At 43.2% G+C, this 20611-nt stretch overlaps 1 long non-coding RNA gene across 1 annotated transcript in view; it reads left to right on the forward strand.

Annotated features, from left to right (window-relative positions):
- The first annotated feature begins 10042 nt into the window (after positions 1-10042).
- LOC144679299 (uncharacterized) overlaps positions 10043-20611 on the forward strand; it is an 86025-nt gene continuing 75456 nt past the window's right edge. The window contains exons 1-2 of the long non-coding RNA XR_013576308.1: positions 10043-10174; positions 12826-12944. This is a non-coding gene — a long non-coding RNA (uncharacterized LOC144679299). The remainder of the gene's footprint in view (positions 10175-12825; positions 12945-20611) is intronic.

Genomic DNA, 20611 nt, shown 5'->3' on the forward strand with positions numbered 1-20611 from the left:
GAAATATTCAACAGGTCTGGCATACATCTGTGGAGAGGGAAACAGAGTTAATGCTCCAGGTCTGTGATCTTTCATCAGGACTGGGACACCTTCACTGGTCCCATTCACAAATCCTCAGATAATGAAGCAGTTTGTATGTATATGCAGCAAGGCCTGAACAAAATTCAGACTTGGCTGATAATTGGCAAGTAGCATTCATGTCACACGAGTGCCAGGCAATTAGTATCTCCAACAAGAGAGAATCTAACCATCTTCCCTTGATATTCAATGGCATTACCATCACTGAATCCCCCACCATCAATATCCTGGGGGTTACCATTGACCAGAAACTGAACTGGACTAGCCATATAAACAATGTGGCTACAAAAGCAGGTCAGAGGCTAGGAATCCTGCAATGAGTAACTCGCCTCCTGACTTTCCAAAGACTGTCCATCATCTACAAGGCACAAGTCAGCAGTGTGATGGAATACTCTTCACTTCCCTGGACAAAGCAGCCCACTTGATTGGCCCATCCGCCAACTTAAGCATTCACTCCCTCCACCACCGACGCACAGTAGCAGCAGTGTGTACCATCTACAAGATGTGCTGCAGCAACTCACCAAGGCTGCTTTGACAGCACCTTCTAAACCCACAAACTCTACCACTCAGAAGAGCAAGGGAAGCAGGCACACGGGTACACCACCACATGCAAATTCCTCTCCATGTCGCACAGAGTCTGACTTAAAAATATAATGTCATTCCTTCACTGTCAGTGTCAAAATCCTAAAGCTCCCTTCCTAACAGCACTGTGGATGTACCTATACCACGCAGGAAGGAGCATAGGAACAGGAGTAGGCCAGTCAGCCCATTGAGCCTGCTCCACATTCAATCGGCTGAAGGATAGGAAACAGAGTAATGGTTAATGGGTATTTTTCGGGCTGGAAGAAGGTTTAGTGGAGTTCCCCAGGGATCAGTATTGGAACCCTTGCTCCTCCTGATATATATAACTGATCTAGATCTTAGTGTGCAGGGGACAATTTCAAAGTTTGTGGATGACACAAAACTTGGGGGAATTGTAAACTGTGAGGAGTACAATATAGAACTTCAAAAGGACATTGACACATTGGTGGAGTGGGCAGATAGGTGGCAGATGAAGTTCAATGCGGGGAAGTGTGAGGTGATACACTTTGGTACAAAGAACATGGAGAGACAGTATAACATAAAGGACACTATTCTAAATAGTGTGTAGGAGCAGAGAAACCTGGGTGTGTATGTACGTGAGTCATTAATGGTGACGGGACAGGTAGAGAAAGCTGTTTCTTAAGTATACAGTATTCTAGGCTTCATTAATAGGGGCATAGAATACAAGAGCAGGGAGGTTATGATGAACTTGTATAAGACACTGGTTAGACCTCAGCTGGAGTATTGTGTACAGTTCTGGGCACCACACTATAGGAAGGATGTGAATGCATTGGAAAGAGTGCAGAAGAAGTTTACGAGATTGGTTCCAGGGATGAGACACTTCAGTTATGAGGAAAGATTGGAGAAGTTGGGACTGTTTTCCGTGGGGAGAAGAAGGCTAAGAGGAGACTTGATCAAAGTTTTCAAAATCATGAGGGATCTGGACAGAGTAGGTAGGGTGAAACTGTTGCTGCTCATAAACAAATTGAGAACCAGAGGGCACAGTTTTATGTGTTTTGCAAATGAAGCAAATGCAAGGTGAGAAAAAAACTTTTTCGCACAGTGAGTAGTTAGGGTTTGGAATGTGCTGCCTGGAAGTGTGGTGGCGGCAGGTTCAATTGAGGCATTCAAGAGGGCATTGGATGATTATTTAAATAAAAACAATATGCAAGGTTACAGGGAAAATGCAGGAAAGTGGCACTAAATTAGAGTGCTCAGAGAGCCGGTGCAGACCCGATGGGCTGAATGGCCTCCTACACCATAACAGTTCTGTGATTCTGTGAATTAGATCATAGCTGATCATTTACCTCAACACCATTTTCCTGCGCTATTTCCATACCCCTTGATGTCCTTAATCTCAAGAAATCAATCGATTTCTGTTTGAACATGCTCAATGATTGAGCTTCCACAGCACTCTGAGGTAGAGAATTCCATAGATTCAACACCATCTGAATGAAGAAGTTTCTCCTTATCTGTGTCTTAAATGGCCTACCCCTTATTCTGAGATTATGTTCCCTGGCTCTAGACTCACCAGCCAGGGGAAACATCTTATCTACATCCACCCCGTCACACACTGTAACAATTTTGTAAGTTTCAATGAGGTCACCTCTCATTCTTTGAAACTCCAGAGAATGCAAAGTCAGTGTCCTCAATCTCTCCTCATAAGACAATCCTGCCATCCCAGGGATGAGTCTGGTGAACCTCCATTGCACTCCCTCTATGACGTGTATATGCTTCCTTAGATAAGGAGACAAAAACTGTACATAATAGTCCAGGTGCGGTCTCTCCAAGGCTCTATACAGTTGCAGTAAGGCATCTTTACTTCTGCACTCATATACTCTTGTAATGAAGGCCAATATACCATTCACCTTCCTTATTGATTGTTGCACTTGCAGGCTAGATTTTAGTGATTCATGAACAAGGACACCCAGGCTCCTTTGGACACCAATACTTCCCATCCTCTCTCCGTTTAAGAAGTATTCTGTCTTTCTATTTTTTCTACCAAAATGGATGACTTCACACTTATTCACATTTTATTCCATCTGTCATGTTCTTGCCCATTCAGTTAGCCCGTCCAAGTCCGCTCAAAGCCTCCTTGCATCCTCCTCACAACTCACATTCCCACCTAGTTTTGTGTCATCAGAAATTTGGAAATATTAGATTTGATCCCCACATCCAAATCATATAGATTGCAAACAGCTTTGGCCCTAGCACTGATCCTTACGGTACCCCACTAGTAACAGCCTGTCATCCTGAGAATGACCTGTTTATTCTACTGCCTACTTTCTGTCCATTAACCAATTCTCATTCAAGACTTGTATATTACCTCCAATCCCATGTGCTCTAATTTTGTTTACGAACCTCATGTGTGTGGCCTTATCAAAAGCCTTTTGAAAATCCAAATACACCACATCCACTTATCTATGTTACAAGTGACATCCTCAAAAAAAAACTCCAACAGGTTTGTCAAACATGATTTCCCTTTCATAGATCTGCCCAATTTTACCATTACTTTCTAAGTTTCCAGTTAACACATCCTTTATAATAGATTCTAACATTTTCCCTACTGCTGATGTCAAACAGGTCAGTAGTTCTCCATTCTCCTTCTCCCTCTGTTACCAAATAGTGGGGTTACATTTACTACTTCCCAGTCTGCAGGAACTTTTCCAGAATCTGTAGAATTTTGAAAGATAACCACCAATGCATCCATTATCTCTATTGCCACCTCCTTCAGCACTCTGGGATGTAGCTGATCTGGCCTAGGGCTTTTATCAACCTCCAATCCAGTTAACTTTTCAAGTATTGCCTCTTTACTAATAATCATTTCTTTCAGTACCTCAGTTTCACAAGTCCCTTGGTTGCCTGGTATTTCTGGGAGATTTTCTGGACCACCTTCATGAAGTTAGACAAATAATTGTTTAGTTTCTTTGCCATTTCCCTGTTTTCCACTATAAATTCTCCAGTCCCCACCTGTAATGGGCCCACATTTGTCCTAAATTTTTCCGTTTCACAGAAGCTTTTACAGACCACCTTCATGCTTCTCACTAGCAGGCATTCATATTCTCTTTTCATTTTCTTTATTTGTTACTGGGATCTCAATTTCTTCCAACCCTCAGGTGTACCACTTTTTCTGGCAACCTTATAAGCCATTTCCTTTCATCTAATGTAATTCTTTAACTTATTTTGTTATCCACGGTTGATTCACCTTCCCCTTTGGGTGTTTGTGCCTTAAAGGAACGTATATCTGTTGTAGACCATGTAGTACTTCTTTCAATGCTAGGGATATACAACCTGCCTGACAACTTGTGAATGTGGAACTGAGCCACAGACTATGCAACATCTCCTGCAATGCTTATCGCTAGAGGAACTCTGCACTGTTGCAGATCTTGCCGAATTCAACAACAAGGTGCAAAAACGTGTCCAGTTCTGGCTGGGCCATGTATAGACTGTCCGTGGACACGATGAGAAGAATGCTAGCCATTGCCTGTCTGCCATCTATTCTTTGTGTATTTTCTCCATCCGCCATAGCCAACTTGCCCCTCATACTTTTATAATTTCCCTTGATTTGATTTGATTTGATTTGAGACCCTAGTTTCAGAATTAACTATATCACATACATACTTAATGTGAAATTCTATCATATTATGGTCACTATTACACAAAGGCTGCTTACAGAAAGGTTATTAACCCTTTCTCATTACATAATACTAAATCTAAAATAGCCCGATCACCCGTTGGTTCTTCAATGTACTGCTCCAGAAACCCATCTCGTACATAGTCCAGTAAGTCATCCTCCACAGCAATTAGGTTTATCCAGTCTATATGCAACTTGAAGTTGCCCGTTATTACCGTGTTGCCCACAATACAAACATCCCTCATTTTCAGAGTTATACTGTGCTCAACATTACCACTACTGCTTGGTGGCCTATAAACAACTCCCACCAATGTTTGCTGCCTCTTGCTGTTTCTTAGCTCCACCCAAATTGATTCTACATCTTGATTCTTCAAGCTAAGACCCTCTCTTACCAATGTACTGATCTTGTCCCTCATTAACAGCGCTACCCCACCTCCTTTTCCTTTTTGCCTATCCTTTCTAAATGATGAATATCCTTGGATAGTTTGTTCCCAATCTTGGTCACCCAAACCTGGTCCCAATGCCTCAGAAATCTGATGCCCTCCCTCTGATGCCAGTTCTTCGGCCACTTGTTCAATCGCTCAGCCCTCCTATTCCTATACTCACTAGCACGTGGCACTGGGAGTAATCCTGAGATTACTGCTTTTGAGGTCCTGCTTTTTAATTTCCTTCCTAGCTCTCTCAAATCTGCCTTCAGGACCTCATCCCTCTTCCTACCTATGTTATTGGTACCAGTGTGGACCGCGACCTCTGGCTGTTTGCCCTCCCCCAGAAGAATGTCCTGTAGCTGCTCCGTGACTTCCTTCACCCTGGCACCAGGGAGGAAACATACCATTCTGGAGTCATGTCTATGACCACAGAAATGTCCGTCTGTCCCCCTTACTCATGAACCCCTTTTCACTGCTGCTCTTCCATTCTTCTTCCTCCCCTCCTGTGCAGCTAAGCTACCCCTGGTGCCAAGAAAGTGGCTCACCGCCACCTTCTCAAGGGGAATTAGGGATGGGCGATAAATGCTGGCCTTGCCAGTGATGCCCACATCCCAAGAATGACTTTAAAAAAAATGGGACTTGGCGTGAGTAAGGAAACAGACAGCAGAATTTTGGACAACCTCAAGTTTACGTAGAGTAAAATGTGGGAGGCTGGAATCATCAGTTCCAGAGGCAATAAAGGCACAAATGAGGGTTTCAGCAGCAGATGAACTAAGGCAGGGGCACAATCTTTGATTTGAAAATCTGCAGTTTTGGTGATGGCATGGATATGCCGTCGGAAACTCATATCGAGGTCAAATATGAAACCAAAATTGTGAACAGTCCAGTTCTGCTTCAAACAGTTGCCTGTGGGAGGGATGGAGTTGGTGGCTGGGAAACACAGTTTATGGCAGGGACCTGGCTTCAGTCTTCTCAGTATTGAACTGGAGGAAATTTCTGCTCGTCCAGTGCTGGAAGTCGGCCAAGTCATCTGACCAGGACTTAATTGTGGCATTTAGGATATTAAACAGTATAGAAAGGCTAAATTGTGAAGATTAGTTTAATGAAAGCATGACAAATGGACACAAGCTTAAACTGGTTTATGGTAAATTTAGCACCAACGTCAGGAAGTCAGACAAGTAATAATTCGCACTGGAAAAGAATTTCAGGGAGAGCAGTGGAGGCGAAAGCTATGCAGCTACTTAAGAGACAGACGTTGTGACAGACAGCTAGGTTTTTTAAAAATATAAGTTTGGTTTCCTTCATCCAAATTTATCTTGTTATGTACTAGGTTTCTTACTGTGGTCTTATTGTGGGGGAGGAGGGGGTGGTGGTAAATTATGTGGTCTGGCTTGGAAAATACTAATTTGATATAGTTTAAGATAATCTTTTCACTTAGATTGCTTTGAACAAGTTGTCTCATCTGGGATTATTTTAGCAGGAAACTTGACCACAATTAAGTTAGCAGACGAGAGGCTTGGAGAGCTGTAATTGTGAGTTAAATCTGTTCACAGAATCACAGGAGTGTAGAATTATTTTTCTCCTGTTGCTGCTCCCGGTTTATTCAGACACACCCAATGAGCAATTCCAATTTCCAGTTCAAAAGAAAAGCCTTTTCTTTAGGGGGAAAAATAACTTTCACAGCAACTTCCCAATGAGAACAAGTTGGCAAAATGGCAGAGCGGCATTCATCGCCCATTTGCATGGAGGTTCCAACTGCTGTCATGTTCTTCATGGAGGGTGGTGCAGGCCCCTGCCTGTTTGAGATGAGGGCCTACTTTTGATACGAGAGTTGAAGTATCAGGCATTGAGTGTTTTAACCAATGGCCCTGAAAGGTAAGATGCTAATTTGTGTGGGACCAGGAGGAGACACTAAAGCAATTGAGACCCGGCCCTCACCATCGCTTGGTCCCTTTTGCAAGTGGCTCAGGTGGGCTGTGCCTTTGCCCCTCCCGGCGACTGCCCAAAAACGATCTAAGGTGAAGGGTACCGTTTGCCAGAAGCTCGTAAAAACGAAGCTGAAGTGCAATATTTCAGGTGCCACAAAAATGTTTGGTCAGTTTTTCACTGACCTGTTATCTTCAAATTTCATGTGGCGAAGATGTGTTACAATGTGACCAGTTTGGAGATTGTTGCCTTTGGTGGTACAGTAGCCAATGTATGAATCAAAGGAGATTTTTGTTCATGTATAATCCTGTAAGCCAGTTTGTAACTATAAATGGAGGACTGCCACACTTAATCCAGAAATAACTTGTCTGACTACTAAAGAGAGGCAGGTTTGCATTTATATGGCATGTTCACAACCTCAGGGTTTCCCAAAGCGCTTTGCAACCAATTACATACTGTTGAAGTGTAATTAATTGTTATATAGTAAACGTGACAGCCAAATTGTTCACAGCAAACTCCCACAAACAGCAATGAGATAAGCAAAGTGACCAGTTAATCTGTTTTGTAGATGTTGGTTGAGGGATAAAAGTTAGTCAGAACACTGGGGATAACTCCTCTGCTCTTCATCAATCAGTGCCAAGCGATGGGATTTTCCCGCCCGAAGTCAATAGACCTTTTGCTAGTCTGTCAAGTTTTCGTTCCCACCTACGATGATTGACTTGGCAGGTGGGACTGGAAAATTTAGGTCAAGGGATTTTTTACATTCACCTGAGAGGGAAGATAGAGCCTCGATTTTACATTCTTGTTCAAAAGGCGACACCTTCAACAGTGCTGTACTCCCCTAGTACTGCACTGGAGTGTCAACCTAGATTATGTGCTCAAGTGGGAGAAAAGGTTGACCCACCAAAAGGCATCTCTTTTAAATTTAGAAGATATTAGAATTCTTTTCAGATTTAGTATTCACCTTTATCACAAAGCATCAAATTACAAAAAAATATTTATTGCTCAATTGATTGTTTTAAATTTGAGATTGATAGATATTTGGTAACCAAAGGTATGACGGGATGGGGGCTAAAGACATGGAGATACATTACAGATCAACCGTGATCTCATTGAATGGTGGAGGAACAGGCTCGAGGGGCTAAATGGGCTACTAAATGGCCTACTCCAGTTCCTATGTTCAAAGTGTTTAACCAATTCCAATCAGTGTAAAAACTGAATCGCTGGTATGGTAACACGGAGAATATTTTGTGCTACTCTGACCAACTCAGGAACTATGACATTGTAGTCTTCCCAATCATCTAGCGAAACAATGATCTGTGTTCTTTATCATCCTTTCATTTTTCTGTCTTTGTACGTTACGGGAAATTGTAACCTTATCTTACAGCACAAATGGATCCTCCAATTTTACTGTCTGAATTTTGATATGTAACAATTTAAAAATATTACAAACGTTCTACTGTTTCTGCAACTTCAGTCTTGAGCTTGTACATATATATTGAAACACAGGACTGTGCCGGATTACAAGGTTGTAATTTGTTTCAGCTTATCAAAGGGTGAGATACTGGAGGAAAAGATATCTGTTCTTTACAACTGGTATAAACCTTTTCATGGAATCATTCTGGAAAACTGAATTGTCGTTTTCATTGTTTGTTCAAAGAATAATATTGCACTGTCGTGTTGCATTGTGTGGATAAAATGGAGAGAATTCAGCAAGAGTGAAGCAGAAAAACGGTTGAAATGTTATCACAATTGTCAAAATTTCTATTTGCAAAATCTCTTAAATGCATTGGGTAGTAATGCAAGGACATCACATGGGATGGGCTGAATGGTCTTTTCTCTGTCCATGTTTTATGTTCCTGCAAACGCCTCTTGGGAAATCACCAGATTGACTTAGGATATTGAATTGCACAGCAACGTAATATCTATGTGTCACAATCTCCTAAAAGATTGAAGCTTCCTTAAAAGATTGTTCACAAAATCAGATGCAGCAAGGTTACATAGAATACAACATATTTACCTCCAGTCATAATGCTGCTATGATTTCTTCTGTCTGCAATGTTGAGAACCTAGGTTTTTGTAAAGTGAAAATCCTTTCCTACCCACTTCCTCACCTCATTTGTGCCACTCTCCAAGGGTTTGCCCCTGGTATCTCCTGAAACTCCTAGTTCAGCACGACCCAAAGTCTGGTGGTGGCAATACACACGTTAAAATCTGAGACAACCATTGGCGCATTTAAACACAAGGGACGTTTTGGTTGTTGAGGTAAGGCCTAAGGATTACCTTTATTGGCCAGTTTCTACGATATAATGTGATCTCCCATCTGAGAGAGTTCCCAGAGGGATAACATTTTCAGAACTCTTGTTCTCTATGCTGCATTGGGTTAGTGTATATTACGAGTTTCTGGAAGATGGGATTATAGTGTAATTAATTTAGGTTCCAAAAATGTTACAAAAGAATGACTGCAACCTGTTGGATAAATTGACAGGAATGGATTTGAAGTCTGCACAGGTGAAAATAGATGCTTCTGCACATTGAATTAAAGATGTTTGCAACATAGGGCAGTTTGATTTATTGTACCTTTGTTCACTGTTTGCTAATTTCCAGTGACCCAGCCTCTGCCAGTAGTTGAACCTTTTATCAACATGAGCAAACTGAAGCCTTTACACAACCTCCTGTTTCCTTGTACACAAGATGTTAAATTACTTCAATTTGCACAGCTCCTGTTAGTGTATTCAGGAGGAGCCTTGTGTTGAACAATTTATTAGTTTTATTGTTCTGTTTATTGGATTTCCGTTATTGCTTCAACTTTTGATATTGAAAAGTAATGTAGCTTAATATTCCCTGTTTTCTTTTGTTGACATTGTTTGCAATACAATCAGTATCTTCTTTTAAATAAATCACTAAGGCCTATAATTAATATTCTTTTTGTCTCTGTTTAGTTTTTTATTTGTTCTCTAGTACTCATGACGTTACCAAGGATACTGGTTAGTGAAGTTATCAAATGGGGTTAATGTATTGCGGTTAAGCCTGAAGCATGCAAGTTAATGACTAATATTTGCTGACGTTGCTCAGGTTCCTTCTACTCCAAGCAAGACCTTACTGACCCCTGACTATTCATACAGGATTTCAACAGCATCAACAGAAATGCAACCACAAAAGGATGACAAAGTTCATGACACAGCTCCTCAAATAACTTAATGGAAAAAGGCGTGTCTTAGTACTAAACCATGGGGACCTGGAGGTCTTATTTTCCGTTCTTGATCTATGCGGCTCTGAGCTGGAAGAGCAGTTAAGGTGCTACAATTGGCCTCCGCCCGTGGGTAAGAATTGGGGGAAATGGGAACGATGTGATGTCCCTGATTTTGATCACTGTCCTGCTGGAAGCGTGTATGTTGATATCACGTTTTGGATTTTTTGATCGTTTTTCACACAAAGGATTTGAAAATGAGATACTTCCAATGCCAAATTTTTAAAGCGAAGTGCATTTTCGTGTGTGTAAAAAAAAAAGACAGCTAGACAGAAGGTAAGTAATATGTGAGTGGGACTGTAAATAATAATCGATGATTTTGTTTTCACTTAGCCTGTCCTCGTAAAAGGAAAACACCTCCCAGCTGTTTACTATGAACAGCAGAAGATGTCGAAGGAAGGAGAAGCTTGTATTTGCATAATATTTTTCATGACCTGAGGAGACACAAGAGCACAAATAGGAGCAGGAGTAGATCCTGTTGAGCCTGCTCCAACATTCAATAAAACCATGACTGACCTTGCGTCACTTTCCTGCCTGTTCCCCATATCCCTCGATTCCTTGACACCTAAAAATGCTTTACAGCCAATGAAGTATTTCTGAAGTGTTGTCATTGCTGTAATGTAGAAAAAGTGGCACCAATTTGTGCTATGGTCCCACAAAATGCAATGTGATTATGATCCATTTTTGATTCTTGGTCTAATATGTTTTAGTGATAATGTTTCATAAATATGGGTAAAGACACGATGGAGAACTCCCCTGCTCTTCTTTAGAGAGTGCCGTGGGATCTTTTATGTCTACCTGAGAGGGTAGGTGGGGTTTGGGATTTAATGCCTCATCCAAGAGACATCTCTGATAGTGCAGCACTGCCTCAGTACAGCACTTGAATGCCAACTTAGATTTCGGTCTCAAGTCCCTGGAGTGAGTCATAAACACCCTGGAGATAAGACAAAGACACAGACGCTGGTAGGCAGACATCCTTATCATACAGTCTGGTAACAAAATTGCAAGTGGGCCAGAGAGTGTCAGAAATTATTTTTGTGCGCGTCATGTCAGATGACCTGCACATTCACTATTTTGTAATACTAGATGAAGACGAGTTGTACTGCTTGAGCTGTGAGTTTGATCATAATGGTTGTTCTGCATTTTCATTTGTCTGTGAAATGAAGAAATTGACAAGCATTGACTTATCAGCTGTTTGCTTGGCCTGCCTTCAGAGAGATTGAAGAAGTTTATGAGCAAGGGGCTCAAAATTAATGCCTCTTTCAGGTCACAAGGGGATACTATAGTTATACTCGCAGGTGGTGCTCTTGTGCAAATAGGTGGGACAGTGTGAGCCAACTCCCAAAATAATATAAAAACAAAAAACTGCAGATGCTGGAAATCCAAAACAAAAATAATATGTTTGGAATGCTTACGGGAGTGACTGATGTCTTTGATCCCAGGAAGGCATCTATTGTAGATCCAAATTTGTAATGCTGGATCTTGATAAGAACCAAAATGGGCTCAATTGTGAAGCCCAGTGCTTGTCACATTTACTGACTTAGCTTACACTTGGAGAATGGCGCCCCCTTCTGATCTGGCCAAAAATATTGGTAAATTATCTCAACACTAAAAAGAATGGAATACTTTGCAACATTAAGGTCCATTGCGTATGAGTCTTGGTTAAGATTTGGACTTATTTTTTGATTTTCAACATCTCCCCTTTTCATAGAGCTTGGTCAAATGCCTATTAATGAAACTCATCAGTCAGTTTGTGATGGGTTCTTTGATCTAAAGTGCCAAGTTCTGTTTACTTAAATTGAAGGTTTCACTGAACTGACAGCTAAACTATCAGTGATGCACGCTGACCTTGACAAATGCCTAAATGCAATCAATTCTGTATAATTATAATTTATTCTATAGATGTGATTGAAATGTTGATCCTTTAAGTAGAAATTACCCCATGATTAAAAGTCAGCAATAGTTATTCGTGGTTTTGAAATATTAGGGGGTCAGCAATAGAGGGTGTGTGTAAGAATTCATTTAAGAACATTGTTGAAATTCTTCGAGTGCAGCATGATGATGTTACTGAGGATGATAAATTTCAGCTATCCCTTTGGTCACAGGCAAAGCTTGGGAACCACAAGATTCTCTTGTTTCTAAGCACCCCTCCTTTGCATTCTTAGTCTTTTGTTAGCGTTTGCTTTATGTGCCTTCTGCTTTTGTCTTTGTGCCTACCATTGACAGGACAGCTCTTCTCTTCAATTGTGACAGGATTTGACTTCCAAGCCTTCAAAAAAAAATTGTCAAAGAACTTTCCACAAATCACAGTCACTGAAGAGAAAGCCTTAAATTTATTTATTCCTCCTCATTTTTTTTTCCCTTACCTAATTATTACCTGAAGGTGCTGCCTCATTCCACAATTTCATGCACGACAGCAGCGCCCTCCAGTACTTTGCTGAAGTGACAATTCCATCTGAATGAATTCAGATAGTTAATGCTAGGCTTTCCGTCATTTATGCCATCAGAGATGCGCTGAATCTTTTCCTCACCTGCCATTCAAACATGTGCTTGACTGTAGGAGGGTCACTGGTTGGAATTGGGAATGGGAATGGGATTGTTTTGCCTCCGTGGCTCAAGGGAAGCTGTGGCCAGTTGTCTACTGCCCTTCCAGTTGAAAGCAGGTGACTCGGCATAGGCCCTGGCTCAAGCTTTGAACCTTTCTAGACCTTACGGGTTTATAATGTACCAGATTGAGAGGAGGGTCATCAGCTTTATTTATACATGGATTCATTCTATTAACATTATCGTTACATTATCAATAAATAATAATTTATATCAACTGTTTTTATTCCCTTATTCTGCTGGAAATCTATTTTGATACATAATAGAACAAAGTTCTTATGTGACAAGTTGAGAATTCATATTGTATTTTAACTATCACTTAGAATTCCTTCCAGATGCCTCGCCCTATTCCACACTGTGGTGCATTGCTATGGGAACAATAGAGGTCTGTGCTATTGAGTGGTAACCAATGGTGTGTAACAGACTGGAAGACAATGTGGAGGTATATCAATATTTGATTAGCTAAAAAGCTGACGTACTAGTTAATAAGGACGGGCCAAGTCCTATAGAGCAGTCAGTGAGTGAGCAAGCCAGAAGCCTGGACAAGCATAGGTTCAGACAGGAAGACCTCTGAACCAAGCTGTTCTGAAATTATGCTATTATGGCTGTTGAAAGAGTTGCAGGAGAGTTTATGTGATCATAAATAAATAAAAGCTTCAATGAAATATGTGTTCATGTGCTTAGGGAGGCTAATACATGACACTAATAGCTTTAAAAATTTTGGAAGTCAATCATTTCCTTTACAGTCAGTGAAGCCCAGATGTTCTGATGGGTATCCTGGTTTTTCCAAGTGCTGGTGGCGGTGTTGGAGGTGTAGTGGGAGGGGTGGTGGTGGGTGGTGCTGTGGGTTAGTCAGTGCCTGGGGTGGTGATCATCTGTTGGAGCACAATGCCGACAGGGTGATCTACACCAATGACATTGACCTGTTTTTCCAACTTGCATCAGGCTGCTCTGCTTGTCCAGTTACTCATGTTTCTCTTTCTACCTGCCCATTCCTCCTCTCTGGAAGCTATTCCCACACTGGCTTTCATGTGTGTATTTTTTCTTTTCGATCGCTCTCATTATGGCTCCTATTGTTCTTCTGCTAACATCAGTTTTACTATTTGGCAATTTTCTGTTGTCTGGTTAAGCACTTTATAGGTCAAAATAATTCTTTTTGTGTTACCCTCTCTCCCCTTCAGCTTGTGCAGTTAATTTTTAAATATTGTTCTTCTGTAATGCCATCCAGTTGCACCAAATGTCCGACAACTAAATCATTAACATGTTGTTCTTTCCATAGATGCTGCCTGACCTGAATTTTTCTGTATTCGTTTCAAATTTTCCAGTCTGAGTGCCTTTTCTGATCTTGGCATTATTCATTCTAGAATAGCTGTTGATGGCAGACTGGATCATAACCACCAGTTTATCCAAGTGAATTCATTAACATTGATTCAGATGCCGATTCACATGATGTCAGACGCACACTAGTGGTGAGAGGGCAGATTACATCCAAGTTACATTAAAAGGGATGGGAACAATGGAAGGTGAGTCTCACAATAGGTGTACAACATTTCTGATTGCAATGGACAGCCTCAAAATGTATTTGAACCCATTCGCAGCCTTTCCCAAGACTAAAGGGACAGAGATCTAAGAAGAGATGGGAAAAATTATAGGCAAGCTGCAGCCATATGCCTGTGGACAAGTGGTGGGACAACTTAGAAGTCAGTTTCCTGTTTTGATACTGAAATGGAGTGGTTGAGTAAGGATTGCTCTCGCCATACCACTCCTTGATACAATTCCACTGTTAGAAATTGCAACCAGCTTGGATATAGTGGAGCCAAGCTTCAGGCTGAAATCGAGACAGTGTAAGTAAGTTATATTGGTATTTGTGGGTGTTAGGAATGAGTTTTAGCTTTAAAGTTTTTATGGTTGATTCATATTTCTGTATTTGTGTGTTAAGAAAAGGCCAAGTTGAGTTTTAGTTTCACTTTGTAAGGCACCTGCATTTCTAATGAGTTTTACGCCTGTTGGAGAAGTTAAGCAAACGTGACAGTAGAAAAAACTGGGCTGTTGCCTTGCAACAAGGGTCCAGAGAGGCAGCACCCACACACACACACACACACACATACACACACACGCACACACACATGCCCACCCACCCCCACCCACACACACACACGCACGACACACGTGCCCACCCAGCCCCACCCAACCCCACACATCCCCCCAACACACAAAAACTAAAGGGAAAAAAACATCAGTTTTGAGTTCAGTTGGGAGTACCTGTAAGGCAGAAGCAACCTAGAAGGGGCAGATAGCCAGTCTCAAACTAAAATTGGTTGAAAGTAGTTGCTAGAGAGAGACTGGAGTAAAGGGGACAGATAGCCAGTTCCAAGCTAAAGAAAAAAGTCCCCAAATCCCAGGGAGTGGAACAGCGGAAATATCCAAAAAGAGCTTCTAGTCAAAGGAAGGACAGGAACCTGGGAAAGGTCTTGTCCTGTGGAAATGAAAGTAAGGAGTGGAGAGGGCGGCCACAAGCTTCAAGCCTAAAGGAAACAGATTTAAAGCGAGAGGCCAGAAGGTCCAAAGAGAGAACTGGAAGGTCTGTAACTCTTTGCTATGGGCATGTGAAACACTGGTGTACTGACGGCTGAGTCAGTGAGAGAGAGAGTGTGTGGAACAAAGCTTGAATGCATGTGGTGACCCAGGGGAGAGGAACATCTGAAGGAGAGTTTGAAACCCTGGAGGTGAACCCTTGCGGAAGGCATCTGAAAGAAAGCATCGGTTTGGGAGAAGATTCTAAAGCGAGTTCTTGGAGAGTGGAGATTGGAGACCCTTGTGTGAAAGCTGATTGGCTGACAGTATGACAAGCTTCTGGGGGGAGTGGGGAGATCCATAGCATCTGGTTGAGGTGGCATCGTCACCTGGTTTCAGACTACAGGTCACCAATGGACTGTGTACTTACTGTGAACATTAGAGTATAAGATAGTTTTTGTAACTTGTGCTATCCTTACAAATCTGTATATATTTGTAAAGGTATAGTTGTGGGTGAAGGAATATTATAAAATAGTTAATCTTTTCTTGTTAAATAAATGTTTTATTCTTTTGTTAAAAGTTCATCAGCTGACTCCTGTGACTCTGTTCAGTAGCTGCTCTCCATGTATGTAAACAAACAAATAAAAATTAGGATCTATCAAGTTGGGTTCCACCCTGCGATCAGGCTCGTCCAGTTGTAACATCAGCTGAGATCATAACACTTGTTACTGCCACTGCATATGCCAGCTTCATGATAGCTGCAGGTGCCCTTGCCTAGGTGGCATAGCCCTCAGTCTAGAAACTGAAACGACTTTTTCCCATGGTCATCACCAGGTAGCTGTGCCAGAGCTGGCAGTAATGGTTGGTGATACTTTGACAAGTGCAACCAATCAGGCAACATTGACTCTTGTTGACCGTGACATTCCTTCCTTTGTGCAGTGCCACTGAAAGGATGACATACTGTGATCTGGGCATTAATGAGGGAATTACAGAGGTTTATGTATCTTCACGTGCATTCCTGCGTGACATTGGATCTGCTGCCCCAGCTTCCTTTGGAGGGAAGAGCCACCGCTGGCACAAATTGTGTGCCAAAGTGAGGCGTTGTGCCTCTAAAGGTATAGCTGTGTGGTTACCAGCAGGTGGGCACAGAGCATCTCTTGTTCAGCTTCACCTCCTGAGTCTGCCTCTTCCCAAGTACATCATATTGGAAATTCCCATTGGGATTCCAGCACTGGTGATTGGGAGGGGATGGTGGCAAGAGTTAAATGATTTCCATCATTTGACGGAATGACTTATGTGAAGCCTTGGGGGAGAAAGAAAAACAATGTTTAAAACACACTTGCTTTATACCTTCTCCATGGCCTCCAGGATACTACCACCTGGTATTACAGGACACCCATTTCAAATAAAGACCCTGGGCAGAATTTTGCCGTCGGCGAGCAGGGGGTGGGGCCCGCTCACCGACGCATAAAATGGCGTGGGATGACGTTGGGCAGAACCTCCGACGTCACTGCGCCCCACTTAAATTTTCAGGAAGGCGGGGGCGCAGCAAAATCAGCTGCGGGCCCGCCAACCTGTCAATAGCCAATTGAGGCCATTGACAGGATAATTTAAACAATTAAAGGACCTCCCCGTCCAACCTAAAGGTTGGCGGGTCGGCCAGGAGCCCCAGCGGCAAATAGAAAAAACATGAAACCTCATCCACCGGCGGGATGAGATTTCATGCAGGGTTTTAAAATGTTTAATAAATTTATTATGAAAATTATGAACATGTCCCATCTCATGTGACATTGTCAGATGAGGGAGACATGTTAGGGAATTTTTTTTCTATTTTTCATATTTTTAAACGTGTAAGCGATCTCCCTGAGGCTGCACTTAGTCTCAGGGAGTTGTGCAGGTCTTTCGTGTGCATGTGCGAAAGGGCGCACTCTCGCTTTGGGGGAAGCATAGCGCTTCCTGCCGGACATCACGCTGGGCGGGCCTTAATTGGCCCGCCCACTTAAAATGGCGGCGGGACCCACTTCTCCGGCGGGGATCAGCTCCCCGCCCGCCGGAGATTGGGTCAGGCCCACCCGCCCGGTGGGCAGAAAATTCGGCCCCCTATTTACGTTTGCTATCCTGCATGCCAGAACCGTGAGAAATAGGCTGGACTGACAGGGCCACAAAGTAGCATTTAAGCAAACCATCCACTGATTTCCAGCAGGTGGTCCTACCTCCTTGGCACATTTTCAGCAGGGTGTGGCATGCTTCCATTTTACTGAAACCAGTTGTGGGAAAACTGCCTGATAATCAGACTATGTCATGGAAAAATCTGCAGTTAAATCTCGTACTTGCCTCTGAGTAGTTAGATCGATTTCCAGCTTCTCCTCTGCGCTTTCAATATTTCCGTGATTTGCTTTTTTAAAGTCTCATCCTAACCAATATCCTAGGAACATGGAAATGCATAAAACCCAAAAAGTTCCTGTGGTCCATCTGGATAGTCACGGAGAAATTTAAAGGCCTCCGAGAGGCAACGCTTATTAACTACCTTCCCTTTATCTCGGTAAAGTACTTTCAGGGTAACGGTCAACCTGTCACCAGAACAGGAAACTAACCGTGCATCCCTGATTTTCATCCCCCTACCATTAGCAGCTTTGCCTTTAGCTGACTAGGCCCTAAACTCTGGATTTCCCTACCTTAAACCTCTCTGCCTCTTGACCTCTCTCCCCTCCTTGAAGATGCTCCTTTACGGGCAGAATATATTCCCCCCCAACCCCCTACCGCCAAGAGCGGGCTAGGAGAAAGGGGGCTGCAGAATCGAGAGGGAAGCTGCAGGCCGGAGTGCCCGTCAACTTCCCAACTCTCCTGATTAAGTCAGGGATGGGGAATGTTGAAGACGGCCTTCCTGCCTAGAGGCCAATTAAAGTCCACTAATGGCCACTTAAAGGCCTCACCCAGCCGCCGCTGGCATTCTAATTCTACCGGTGGAAGTGGGGGGTGGGGTTCGTCTGCCACTCGGGGAAGCTGCCCATTCAAAACTGGTGGCTTTCCTGTAGGCTCAGAAGGTGGGGCCATTCAGCTCCTGGTTGGTTATCCTGTGGCCCATGGGGGGGAGCCCCAACCCTCACTCATAAGATCATAAGACATAGGAGCATAAATTAGGCCATTTGGCCCATCGAGTCTGCTCCGCCATTCAATCACGGCTGATAAGTTTCTCAACCCCATTCTCCCGCCTTCTCCCCGTAACCTTTGATCCCCTTACCAATTAAGAAACTATCTACCTCGGTCTTAAATACACTCAATGACCTGGCCTCCACAGCTTTCTGTGGCAATGAATTCCATAGATTCACCACTCTCTGGCTAAAGAAGTTTCTCCTCATCTCTGTTCTAAAAGGTCTTCGCTTTACCCTGAGACTGTGCCCTCGGGTCCTAGTCTTTCCTACAAATGGAAACATCTTCCCCATGTCCACTCTATCCAGGCCTTTCAGTATTCTGTAAATTTCAATCAGATCCCTCCTCATCCTTCTAAACTCCATGGAGTATAGACCCAGAGTCCTCAAATGTTCCTCATATGTTAAGCCTTTCATTCCTGGGATCATTCTTGTGAACCTCCTCTGGACCCTCTCCAGGGTCAGAACATTCTTCCTGAGATACGGGGCCCAAAATTGCTCACAATATTCTAAATGTGGTCTGACCAGAGCCTTATAAAGCCTCAGCAGTACATCCCTGCTTTTATATTCTAGTCCTCTTGAAATAAATGCCAACACTGCATTTGCCTTCCTAACTACCGACTCAACCTGCAAGTTAACCTTAAGAGAATCCTGGACTAGAACTTCCAAGTCCCTTTGCACTCCAGATTTCTGAATTCTCTCCCCATTTAGAAAATAGTCCATGCCTCTATTCTTCCTACCAAAGTGCATGACCTCACACTTCCCCATGTTATATTCCATCTGCCACTTCTTTGCCCATTCTCCTAACCTGTCCAAATCCTTCTTCAGTCTCCCCACCTCCTCAATACTATCTGTCCCTCCACCTATCTTTGTATCATCTGCAAACCTAGCCAGGATGCCCTCAGTTCCTTCAACTAGATCATTAATGCATTAAAGTGAAAAGTTGTGGTCCCAACACTGACCCCTGCAGAACTCCACTAGTCACCGGCCGCCATCCTGAGAAGGACCCCCTTATCCCCACTCTCTGCCTCCTGCCAGACAGCCAATCTTCTATCCATGCTAGTACCTTGCCTCTAACACCATGGGCTCTTATCTTACTGAGCAGCCTCCTGTGCGGCACCTCGTCAAAGGCCTTCTGGAAGTCTAAGTAGACAACATCTATTGGCTCCCCTTTGTCTAACCTACTCGTTATCTCCTCAAAGAATTCTAACAGATTTGTCAGGCATGACCTCCCCTTGATGAAACCATGCTGACTTTGCCCTATTTTACCATGCACTTCCAAGTATTCTGAAATCTCAATCTTAATAATGGACTCTAAAACCTTACCAACGACCGAGGTCAGGCTAATCGGCCTGTAATTTCCTGTCTTTTGCCTCACTCCCTTCTTAAACAGGGGGGTTACATTAGCGATTTTCCAGTCCTCTGGGACCCTCCCTGACTCCAGTGATTCTTGAAAGATCACCACTAACGCCTCCACTATCTCTTCAGCTATCTCCTTCAGAACTCTGGGGTGTAATCCATCTGGTCCAGGTGATTTATCCACCTTCAGACCTTTCAGTTTTCGATAGGATGTATATCCTTTGATATTTAGCTCCCAACCCTGATCCCCTTGCAGCCATGTCTCCGTGATGCCCACCACATCATACCTGCCAATTTCAATCTGCGCCACAAGCTTATTTACCTTATTTCGTATACTGCATGCATTCAGATACAACACCTTCAGTCCTGTATTTCCCGTCCCCTTTCTCATTGTCGTCCCTTTATCTGATGTGCTTGAAGTTAGATCCCTAGCCCTTTCCAAACACTCTCTCCTATTTTGCCAACAAGGCCTGCCTCTGTTGAGAGATACCCTCCTGCCCTTACAACTGACCACCCCATTCCCCTCACTGGGGCCTGCCTGACTGGCCCTGGTGAGCCCGATCCCTTTACCTGTACTCCGTGGCCTCCTCCATCGTTGCTGGTCTGGAGACTGCTGAATTACCAGCAGTGGCCACTGCTCCCAGTGGCGCTGCTGAGACTGAAAAGCTGTTAGCTTCTGATTGGGCAGCTGCTCTTTGAGGTGGGCTCTTTGTCTTTAAAGACCTGGAAGCCCCAATGGCAGGCAGTTAGCTGCCTGGTTGCCTTTGAATTCTGTCAGGGTTTCCAATAAAAAGCATGACAGGATTGTCCCTGGCTTTCCAGCAAGCGAGTGGGGCCATCGCTGTGGCCATTTCAGCCCTACACCTTTGACCTTTTGCTCACCTATCCACATATCTTCTTATGTAGCTCGGTGCCAAATTTTGTTTGATCATTGGCCCTGTGAAGTACCTCAGGACATTTTACTATGTTAAATACGCTATATAAATCCAAGCTGTTGTTGTTCTTGTGGCTCGAGCGCCCAGTTTAGAAAATGCTGGGGTTTTCTTTAGCAGTGCTTTCAAAGGAGGGGGAGCCAAGTGGTTTATAT

The sequence above is a fragment of the Cetorhinus maximus genome, chromosome 4 (assembly GCF_964194155.1).
Source record: "Cetorhinus maximus chromosome 4, sCetMax3.hap1.1, whole genome shotgun sequence".
In the NCBI taxonomy this organism is placed as follows: domain Eukaryota; kingdom Metazoa; phylum Chordata; class Chondrichthyes; order Lamniformes; family Cetorhinidae; genus Cetorhinus; species Cetorhinus maximus.